The sequence below is a fragment of the Crocodylus siamensis genome, chromosome 3 (assembly GCF_052110815.1).
Source record: "Crocodylus siamensis isolate JL-2025a chromosome 3, ASM5211081v1, whole genome shotgun sequence".
Classification (NCBI taxonomy): Eukaryota; Metazoa; Chordata; order Crocodylia; family Crocodylidae; genus Crocodylus; species Crocodylus siamensis.
In genome coordinates, this window is record NC_143397.1 from 13,569,728 (window position 1) to 13,577,765 (window position 8,038).

Below are 8,038 nucleotides of genomic sequence, written 5' to 3' on the forward strand. Positions count from 1 at the left end.
AATTAGAAACCACCAGCATTTCAACTTGGCATTACTGCAATACCACTTAACTATGCCACCAGTCTATGTCCTTCCATAATAAACTCCAGCATAGAGGTCGAATCTGGAACAGACCCAGCCCTGGCATATGGCCCCATAGCAGGAAGAAGGTCGAATGGTTGGCATGCCAGCCACAGGCCCCAGACACCTGGGTCCAGGTCCCTGCTCTGTCCCCGGCTTCCTGCGTGACCTTGGGCAAGGTGCCGATAAGTGAACAAGTTCAGATAAAAGAAGCAGCAGCCTGAAACTTTGCAAAATATGTCTGAACCAAAACGTTTATGGTCTTTTCTTGTCTTTTCTTTTTGAAAACACATACACACATGTAAACCATTCCCTCCTTATTGTACACCTTTTGTGTCTACTGGGTCCCTCTGGAGAAATGGGAGTGACACAGAAATGCCATCAGGGTAGTACTTTGAGAAGTATTTGAAGCTTGCTCGGAAGGTGGCGGTCCCAGTAATCTCCCAAGACAGCCCGTCTGTGTGATATTCCTGAGTAAGAAGTCTGGCTGGCTCAGAGAGAAGCGGCCAACCCCAACCTTTGCACTGTGCTGGCTTCACACATCGCAGGGTCCTTGTCACAACGGGCTTGGGCCACAGCTTTGGGATCCAACCTTCAAACTGTCCCAAGTCCAGGGTTTTGCTTCAGCTCAAGCTGACCATGGGAGCCATTGGCAAAACTCAGTCTGGATTTGGTGTCACCCTTCAAATCTGAGGGCAGCGCGATGGACCCACTCTGCTCCGGGGGGTGATTTATTAGGGTTCCTGTTTGTAGTTTCACTTCCCACAATTTGTTATTAATAATCTTTTTCAAATGTTCCTTTTGGAGATGGACACCGCTCTGCCTTAGTCTTGGGATGCTGCAGCAGCTTGGGATTGTTCCCAAAGTCTCAGTGTGCACCGAAAGGCCTCTCCACATCTGTGTTTTACTTTGCTACAGTAGTACTTAGTGCATTAAACTGAATAGGTCTCATGGACTCTAAGTCACCATCTCAATCCATCACGTACAGAGGCTAAGCTTTTCAAAAATGTCAGAGTAACTGGCAAATGCTGTGCCCTCAGAAAACTTTAAACAAAGGTCATTTTCTTAGGTGATGAAAATATTCTATCTGGGGCCCTACCTTTAAGCACCCTCTCTTGAAAACCTTGTCAAGACTCTCTGAGCAGTCATACTACCTTGCATTCCTCCCCAGCCCAGGCTGAAGAAAGGATTGCTGTCCCCTTGCTACAGGGGCAAAGGGAGGGAAAACAGCTTCCCTGCAGGAGCTTTGTGGCATGGTTGGGATCAGTATCCAGGTCTTCTGAATCCAAGTCCAGGCTGTTCACCACCGCTATCAGTTCTTGTCCACATAAAGGTACAGCTGACACTTGTCTCAGGACCCGTCAATACTGAACACCTTTCCACTGGGGTAGTTACAGCTTTTCAAACCAGGATGAGCAGCACAAACCAGCACAGCACATCTCCACCGAGAATATGCACTAGAGTAGTTATTTGGGTGTAATTACATCAGTACAGATATTCCCAGTATAAACAGACCCGTGGGTCTTTATTTAGCAAGGTGTTACAGGTCCAGTTGTGAAGACAAGGGGGTATACAGCAGGGAAGTTAGTTCCTGTTCAGGACACTGCCAACAGGAAATGCATTTCCCTTAAAGGCAGATGAGGTTCTTTGCATGAATCTGATATCTTTTATTAGACTAACTTAAATAGTTGGAAAACAATTATTAAGCAAGCTTTCGGGTTCAAAACCCTTTGTCAGGCTAAGGAAGTTTGAGCAGTCGGTGTGGCTCTTCCTGGATGGGATGAAAAGTAAAGAAGCCAGAGGCTGGGCTGGGCTGCATGCAAGACAGGTAGTCAGTGAAAATGTAGATTGAGGAGTCAAGGGGTGAGAGACAGGCTCTGGGCGGGGAGAGAAGGGGGATGAATAGTGGAGAGATACCTGGGGAGTCAGGTGTGAGGCAGGTTACGATGTGTCATAAATGCACTGTCTATATTATTCCATGAGTTTTAGTATCCAGGAGGTTGATGAAGTGGAGTTCATAGGCTCATCGCTGGGAAGTGTTGTGTAAGTTCCCTTTGAGGATCAGGACTGAGAGGTTGGAGAGAGCGTGGTTTTCTTGTGAGCAATGTGCCCCCACCGGTCATTGGGTATTCCTGCCTTTGATGGGTTTCCGGTGTGCGTTCATTCGGGTGCGCAGTTGTAGTTTGGTCTCTCCTACGTATTTTCCATCAGGGCATTTGGTGCACTGGATGAGATACATGACATTTCTGGAGGTGCAGCTGTAGGATGCAGGGGTGCTGACGGCTCTGCTGTGGGGTGTCGTGATTGTGGGGTGGTGGAGATGTGTTGGCAGGTTTTGCATTTCTTGTCATGGCGCGGTCTGGATCCTCTCGGTGTGTTCTGGGCTTGAGGAAGTTTGCTTCTGGTGATGAGGTTAGCGAGGTTCGGTGCTTGTTTGAAGGCTAGGATGGGTGGCTCTGGGAAGATCTTTTTAAGAGCAGGGTCTCTTTCTACTGTGGGTTGCAAGTGTTTGAGGATTTTCCGTACAGGTTCAAGGGAAGGGTGATAGGTCATAACCAGCGGTGTGCGATTTCTGGGGGGTTTTCTTCTGTACAGCAGCAGTTCTTCACGTGGTATCCGGGTGGCTCTTTCAACCGTGCGATCTGTCTCTCTGGAGGAGTGTCCTTGTTGGGTGAAAGCCTTTTTAAGATTGGTGAGGTGGCAATCCCGGGTGTTCTCCCCGGTGCAAATTCAGTGATATCTGAGGGCTTGGCTGTATATCACAGCTTTTTTGGTGTGTTTAGGGTGATTGCTGGTTCTGTGCAGATATGTATGTTGGTCTGTGGGTTTCTTGTATAACGTGGTCTGCATTTCATCATTCTGGGTACTGATCATCGTGTCTGAAAAGGGGATGTTGGTGCTGGAGTACTCTAGAGAAAGTTGGATGGAGGGATGGTGATTGTCGAATTTCTGATGGACCTCAATCAGAGATTGCAGGTTTTCAGTCCAAATGATGAAGATGTCATTGATATATCTTAAATATAACGAGGGTTTGATGGTGCAGTTTTTGAGGAAGTCTTCTTCCAGGTGACTCATAAAAAAGTTGGCATACCTTTTTACAGCCCTTGGCAGGAATACCCAATGACCGCCGGGGGGGGGGCACATTGCTCCCAAGAAAACCACGCTCTCTCCAACCTCTCAGTCCTGATCCTCAAAGGGAACTTACACAACACTTCCCAGCGACGAGCCTATGAACTCCACTTCATCAACCTCCTGGATCCTAAAACTCATGGACTAAATATAGAATTGGATTTATGACACATCGTAACCTGCCTGACAGCTGACTCCCCAGGTACCTCTCTCTTCCCCCTCCCCAGCCTGTCTCTCACCCATTGACTCCTCAATCTACATTTTCACTGACTACCTGTCTTGTAAGCAGCCCAGCCCAGCCTCAGATTCACGCAAAGAACCTCGTCTGCCTATGTCCTTAGACCAACACGGCTACAACCTACTTCCCTGAAAGTAATTTTTGTCCCTGACTTGTTTGCTGAAGTTACTTATCTGGGACTTATGCTCCACTAATTTTGATGTATTTAACTAGTTCCTAAGTAAAACAAGAATTCCTCCCTCCCCTCCTTACAAGTTTCTGTGGTGAGCTTTCAGTCTGAACAAGGAATTATCTGTGTAGGAATGGCTTGGCCATGCCTTGTTTGTGTGCAGCGTTCCCAGATGTTTTGCTGTTGTCTGCAGTTTACCCAGATGTGGTGATAGGCGCTGTTACGGATCGGTGTATGTGTTTATGCAGCTTGTTAGCCAACAGCGTAATATGAAACATAAGTTACAATGGTTTAGATGTAGCCCTAGTGTATATGAGATACTGTCCAAACACTTCACATTCAAGCCTTGATCCTGAAACCTGTAACTCACCGCAATTTCAGCATCTTGCCTGCAGTATTTAGTTTCTACTCTTTATTCATTGAGGCAGCTCACATTTCTAGCAAAATTCCCAAGACACTACACTCCGGAACAGCATCCGAAAAACGACTATTCCCCTCCCATAACATTTTATGCACAGAGAATCATTTCCAAGGATCAAAAGAATGGCTTCAGCCATACAAGTGCATAAACCCATATTGCCAACCTACCCAGTCCCTGTCCTGTAGTTGTAGTTCCAAGGCTTAAGCTGGGCTTGCTCACCTGGGTCTGTAGATTGAAAGATCAATCAATAGATCAATCTATCTACATCCATCTATCTAGATAGATAGATATAATAAAAAAATAGAAGGGGAGAGAGAGAGAGAGATCATCTATATAATGAAAAATAGAAGGGGAAAGATACCCAAGGTAGGTTGTTTGAAGCTAGCCAGGTAACAGGAAGTGCTGCAAGAACCAATGTCCTGTAAGCATCCTGATTTTCTCAGGCCACAGTACTCCCCAAAGTGGGCAGTTGTGCCGATGCATGTAGCTAGGGATACATACACCATGTGGGTAGCTCACAAGGATTATGACTCTCACAGGCTTATTTGTAGTTGCAAGTCTCAGACTCTGGTGCGGCAGCATTGCCATTGCTGGTCACCACACAACCTGCTCTGCCTCTCACTTTGCAACAGCCTCGAGCCCCACAGGGGAAGTCGCAATTAGCCAAGCCCATGCTGCGACACTGCCTGCCTGCCCTGGATCATTTCACTTTGGGGATCACTTGCCTGTCTAGTACCAAGCACTTGCCCGACCTGTCAGCAAAAGCAACAGCATTACAACTACCTTCAACCAAACTGTCCAAACCCTTGGATTTAATTCACAAATGTTTGGAGGACTATGGGCAGGTGGGGAGGATGCAGGGAGCAGCTGCCCTCAAGCTACTGTTTTGGGGTGATCTGAGCACCACACAAAGCAGCGGGGAGGAAGCTAGAGAGAACGCAGTTGTTCTTAAAAAACAGGAGTGTTCAGTTTGCCGGGATGTGAATACAAAGCCTTCAGATCCATTTCCCCACACTTCTTTTATCCTGGCAACTACAGCGCTTCCTGGAGAGTGCGCCCCAGCCACACTTGGTACGTCCTTCCAACTGGCCCTCTTCTGGAGCAGGCTCTGCTGCCCGCTCCGATATCATCTTTCCTTTTCTACAGAAAGGGGCCACGAGCCCCTCCCACTCCCAGCAGCCTCTAAGAGGAAGAAATGCTTAGGTTTTGTTTTTTCTTTTTAATTTCTGCTCTTCCCCAGGAGACTGCTCACTGTTACATTTACTATACCCGATGATATTCCACAGTGGGCCTACGACAGGCCTGAGACACCGTAGAACGTCCTCTCTAATGCACCGATTGCTGTGATATCAGCAATGTTGCAAATTTATATAAAGCAAAGAGAATGGAAATCAACCTGGGACTGAACCAGGGCAACTACACGGTGAGGTAAAAGGCCCAGGGTCTTTGGCTGGAAGTACAAAGCACTCAAAGCCTCTGTGCACAGGGCCTGTAACACCCCCTCCCCATAGAGTTACACTGGCAGTTTTCTTCACCCTTCCCAGGAGTGCTGTTGAGCTGAAGAGTCAGGGTGCAAACTTCACTGATGCTCATTGGCATGTTAGCCACTCTTGGTTCAGACCAAATGAGTAAGTTTAGCCTGAACAGAACAATTAAATGCCCCTTTGATTATGCTAGTCAAAACAATAGAAGCCCTTTTTGGGGCTTGAGTGGTTTCATGGGGACTCATTGGAAAAGGCAGGGGCTGGAGGATGGATTTAGCATGTGTGTGAGGGATAGCAGGGGGAAACCAGCAAGTAGGGAACAAGTCAGAGATCCCTGGGGGAGCAAGGCAAGAGAAAGAATTGTCTGGGACAAAGCACAACCTGGAAGCAGACTTGGGTTTGTGAACAAGAAACCTTCCTCCTTGGTCATTCCTGCTGGGCACATGGGGGCAAGCCTGTGCACCCCTGACCTCCAGCAACATAGCCTCCTTGTGAGCTCGATCCTGGCAAGGCTGCAGACACTGACTAAGGGCTCAGGCCAGGGGACAACAGTGTTTGGGGCAAGGTCCTTCTCCCACCCACCACTTTTCTGCCATCTTTAGAGTGATTACTGGTGTAGTGAAAAGCTAATCGAAAGCAAGAGCTCTTGCATTTTCTTTTGAAAGTAGGAAGATCTGCAGCATATCCTGTAAATACAAGGGAATGCCACCTCACTCCAAGATTTCAGAGGTCACTCTTCTGCGTCTCTCAGATGAATGGCATTTCAACAAGGGAAAATCTAGCCTCTACCATCAGGTGCCACATGGTGGCTGTGGGGCAGAGTGGGGCCATCTCAGAGTCCCATCTACCAGGGGTTTGCATTTCTGGAAGCTGCAGCTGCTGGAGGGCACTTGGTGTCACACTTTAATGTTTCTTTTTCACACTCTGGGTGGTGAAGGAAGCTGGTGTGATGCTCGGGGAAGGAATCATTGCACTCTTCGGTTTGAAAACACAGGTCTGCAGCCAGGCCCTAGAGCTGGCTGGTGCGGAGGAAGCAGGGAGGCTGCTCTAAGGGCTTAGAGCTTCATAGGACTCAGATCCAGGATCTAGGAGGTGTTTGGCTCTAGGGTTTTGGTGCGGGCCTCTCCATAATCAAAAGCCTTTGGAGCATATGGTCAGCAAACCCTCTCCGTAAAAAGGAGGGAATGTTTTATTATGCCTCAGTTTAAAAGGGAGGAAAGCGTTGCGCAAATATAAAAACATGACAACAGTGAGCTTGGCAGCTGCAGATCTTCCCTTGTTTAATGCTTGCAGCCACAGCGTAAACACCCATGCTGTGCAAGGCATGGGCAAGGTAAATCCGTCATCGGCGGTCTCGCAGCACTTAGCACATCGCATCCGCTTCCTTCGTCTCTCGCACCCGCCAGCACTGCGCAGCGCTCTGGCCATGCCCGCTGGAGGCTTCTTGTCATCCAAATACAGCTAGGGAGATGGAAAAATACTGTCCGGCTGCTGAATCCAGGCCTCGTTTAGTACAGATAAACGGAGTACTTAGGAAACCAAACTGAGTCACTAAGAGCCGGAGTTATCACTGTCTGGCACATCCTCTGACTAGAAAGGTGTTTGCTGTGACTTAGATTTTGTGTCAGGAAAAAAAAAGCTATAAACTAGCCACAAAAGGGAGGTGTTATGCAAGAAAAGGTTTGAGTTCACACATCACTTTCCGCTCAAAGACCTCAACATATTTTCTGCCTATGAATCTGAACTGGGGTTGTTAGGTGCTGGGCCAGACAGCTTGAGGGCACGGACAATCAACCTGCCGCGGGTTGGGACGGGGTGGGCATCTCCTGCGGCTCACGAGCGCTGTGCTCGCTGCTGATGGGCAGATTCCTATCCCAAAGTAGAGACCAAACTGCTGTACCTTACCCCTCTTTCACTGAGGCTAAAAGCAGTCAACACAGTTAATCCAGGGCTGATTAGTCTGAGATCTGACTCACATCAAAACAGGATTGGGGACAGTCATTTACACACTAGGCTTAAGTGGCAAGTAATTTGAATTAGCCGTGATCGTTTTGAATCAAAGTGTTAATTTAGATACTTCAGTGAAAACAGAAAACCCGTTTGAGTCAGATTTGAGCCTCTTGTCTCAAACTCCAGATCTTACAGACCAACATGCCTATTGCCCCCAAACTTAAGTACCCATGAAGTATCCAAATTAGCACTTTGCCTTGGAGCTATTGTGGCTAATTAGAGTTACTTGCCATTTAAACCTTGGGTGCAAATGACTGTCCCTCCCCTGTTTTGATGCGAGTCACAGCTTGGACTAATCACCCTCGAATTAAACGGGTGTCTGTTTTTCTGGCTTCCATTCTCCAGGCTGACCCACAAGAGCTTTCTGCATAACAACCTCTAAAATCCGCTGATGTAAGACTGATCTACAGTTGTGGCCACCCATGTTTTATGTGGATGGACAAGAGATGTCCAGCACAAGGCCATAATTGACCCCTGATCTTCTTGGGTTTTCCTTGCGGCACTTACTGGCTGGTGTTCTCTTGATA

The 8,038-nt window shown here is 47.7% G+C and overlaps 1 pseudogene; it reads right to left on the minus strand.

Annotated features, from left to right (window-relative positions):
• Positions 1 to 2,075: 2,075 nt before the first annotated feature.
• On the minus strand, positions 2,076 to 6,929 carry LOC149867999 (uncharacterized; annotated as a pseudogene).
• Positions 6,930 to 8,038: the final 1,109 nt, after the last annotated feature.